Source organism: Pinus tabuliformis, chromosome 9 (assembly GCF_031772625.1).
Source record: "Pinus tabuliformis cultivar Carrire ecotype Pingquan chromosome 9, CPIR1, whole genome shotgun sequence".
Taxonomy (NCBI): Eukaryota; Viridiplantae; Streptophyta; class Pinopsida; order Pinales; family Pinaceae; genus Pinus; species Pinus tabuliformis.
Genome location: NC_142307.1, coordinates 603321771 through 603325552, shown reverse-complemented (window position 1 = coordinate 603325552; position 3782 = coordinate 603321771).

The following is a 3782-nucleotide window of genomic DNA, read 5'->3' as shown; positions in this document are numbered from 1 at the left end:
AGATTACACATTCATCATACGTTTGATGAAATTCCTATGATGGGTAGTAGGGGTCCAGTCAAGGTCTCATTCAAGTAATTTCTTTAGTAATGTCATTTCCATGTTATGTTATTGTTTTGAAGGTATCATGAAGTTCTATGAAGTGACCTAGGCTTTGGGCCTGAAAAAGTGGCTTTAATCTCGGGGACTTTGGCACATAACTAGAAAAGTGAATCTCTTGACATTGGCATGAAAACATGTGAGAGCTATAGAAATTTTGAATAATATGACACTTATTCATAGAGATTATCCCGATTATACACTATTGCAGAATACATGCATAATACATAACCTCCTCTACGTTGATCATCAATTTAGCAGCGTTAAAAACAATGAAACATCAATCGCATGCACACATTAACACAGTATGTAACCTGGGGAAAGCATACAGCTGAAAACCCCACACTATCTATATATTATAATGATTGAGAACATGTAACAATACATATTACAATACTCCTCACAAGTACTCAGTACTATCTCCACCTGTTACACACAAAACTAGCTCAGATCCGAACAAGTCACAGGTTCAAATCTCCTCCACTGCTTTGCCTGCCTCCACTGCACAATCCAAAGTGAAAATCACGTGATAAAATGCTACAATTACCTTGGTATAGGCCCACACTACACAGTCGTCATTGGCATAACTCAATCCCATTGATTGTGCAAGATCTCATGCACAACTGTAGTCACAACTGATAGCAATCTCAACCTCTAACACCTGTCTCCACTGAACTGTACATGCACTGAGTTAACTGATGTATTCTTCAGTTGCTTTATGAGTTAATAATTAGTGAATTAATTTAACAATTAATTCACATCACTCATCACTAGTGTATTCTGCAGTTAGACTAAATACAACTAGTTTAACCAAGTCAAACTGAACACAACTCCATCAACTCCATAATCAAGTCCACCGAAACTCAACCACATGAGTTCTAACTGAATTCCTACACGCAATAGCTCAATTGACCCACAAGGAAAGCGTATTTCCTTCTGACAGCTGCATGTGCCACATCTGTAGCTCAAACTGAAGTGCTCCAAGAGGATAAGATAATGTTTATAGTCCAAATATTATTATGAGACAATAATATTCGACTGTTCTATTTTTAGCTGGCAGTCTAAAAATAGAAACCGCCCATATGTCTAAAAATAGAAGTCCATATATTTTTACCAATATGACCAATCATCCACAAATAGCATCCTGCAACTCATAGACCATGATCCATATGTCTAAAAATAGACATAGTCTAAAAGTAGACTTTGCGCCAAAAATAGCCTGCAGGCCCACTTAGTGAAGGCAACTCCTTTCCACTAAGCTCCATCATCTTGTTGCATTTTCAACACTCCCTCTCAACAAGATATGGATTATCTGCAACCCCTATCTTGCAACTCTGGAATGTTCTGCATGCAACACATTTGCCCAGTCCACTTGCTCCAACAACACTTGGAACAAAAACACTCCCAACTGACCACTCTGTCGGGCTAGGAACATACTTTGATGCTGAAGCTCTACCTGCTGCTGACTAGTGCTCCCTCTCTGACATCTACGCTACTGCAACATCTCCATGCATCTCGCACCATTGAACACTTCTTTGTGCCACCTAGCACTGTACAAAACACTTGTGCCTCTCGCATTGTTGTAGCCTGCTAGCTATGCGCTGTCCTAGGATTCCCTACACTGTCGCTCTCTCTGCCGCTCCATCCGCATCTGTCTCTACCCAATCAGTCAGTTCCTGCTACTCCACATCAGGGCTCCCGTAGCAAATTCTCATCCAAGAGTTTGGGTACCTCAAGGATCCTGCCCCTCCTCCTTGGGACGATCAATCCACATCACCCCACCTCCTACCTAGAGGTATGGCTGCATGTGATCCCTCAGCCCACCTGGCTCGACGTTTACCCCTACTGGAGGTATCTGCATGAGTAGATGTCTCTACTCGATCTCCTCTCAGCTTCCCTTATTGTGGCTGCTCCACAATCTCCTGAAGCTGCTGCACCAATCGTGGCTCCTCCACAATCGTCTGAGACTTCTTCTGGCTCTGCATTTTGAGAGGTAATATATGCTCCCTCTCAACCACCAAGTCTCCATCAGTTGCCTCGCTGCTCAAGGCTTTGCATGCATCTTGAACCTCAAGAACATACAGGTTCTTGACCCGTGAACCAATCTGCTTCACCTGTCTAGTGATGATGTGTCTAAGGAAAACCTTTCCCTTACTGAAGACTACATCACAGCCTCTATCTTCCAGCATCGCGATCGACACCAAGTTTCTCTCCAGTCCTGGTACATACTTGACATCGATCAAGGTAAGGCGAGCTCCATGCTCCCTCTAAAAAATAACCGTGCCTACACTTGAGACACTATACTTCTCATCATTACCCATCGCTATGAATATTTGGAGATCTTTCTCCCCCAAAGTACTGAACAAACTTTTGTCACCGGTCATGTGGAAGGAAGCTCCACTGTCAAGAAACCAACCACCTCCCACCATGGATGAAACCATGCATGCGAAGAGTGCGAAATCCAACTCGAACTGTGATGCAAGTGCCTCACCTTCAGATCCTTCCCCGGATCCCTTCTTGGATTTCTTCTTTGGGCAATTAGTAGCATAATGGCCCAACTCATGACAACAAAAGCATTGCACTTTTGATTTGCCAACCTTCTTCCCATCATTGGAAGAACTGGATTTGGAAAGAGAACCCTTCACCTTCCCCTTCTTCAACTTACTGGCTAAGGCATAGTTCTCCTCATCATGCATGGATGAAGAACTGTCTCTGGTGCTCCGTCTAATCTCCTCTTGCACAAGATCCAACCAAAGTCTCTCCCATCCTGGAAATTTCTCCCGACCATTGATAGAGTCCTGATAGGAATGCCAACTCTTTGCAAGACCAAGTAGAGCCAAGCTCACCAAGTCCTCATCATCGACAGTTACCCCCACACTTCCCAGTTCATCGCGGCATTGGGTGAACTTCGTGAGATACCTGGGCATACTGTCTCCATTCTCACATTTAATGTTTCTGAGTTTATCCTTGAGCGCCAGCTTCCTCTGATCGCTCTTTCTTTGGAATAGATCTATCAAAACTTTCCACATCAAGTATGGAGAAGTCTTTCCATGCAGGTTGGACACAATGTGATCCTTCACGCCCTCCAACAGAATCCTTCGACACTTTGCTGTCTTCTTTTGCCAAACATCAACTTGCGCAGTATCAGTAGGCTTTGGGACATCAGCCTCTATGAACTCCTTCAGCCTGTTATCATCTAACATTGCCTCCATCCTATCCTTCCATGCAATATAGCTCGAGCTGCCCTCAAGAGCATACTCCAATCACAATCCGTTGAAAGACATTGCCACGTTGATACCAAGAAAACACTGCTGCAAATTCGAATTCTACCAGCTCCAAACTCAACCGCCTCTGATCTAAAATTCGTGAGAAAAAAGTATTTCTCATACAGAGATTGACTGTATGGGCTTTTACTGGATATCTCACCTTCCAAAGGAAGGATGAATCCAGAGGCTACCTGGCCCGATTACATACTCTGCCTGAAGAAATAAGATGTAAACACTTTCTGAATAATAGATCTGATGATCAACAGCTCTGGTACCATATAGAAATTTTGAATAATATGACACTTATTCACAGAGATTATCCCAATTATACACTATTGCGGAATACATCCATAATACATAACCTCCTCTATGTTGATCATCAATTTAGCAGAATTAAAAACAATGAAACATCAATCG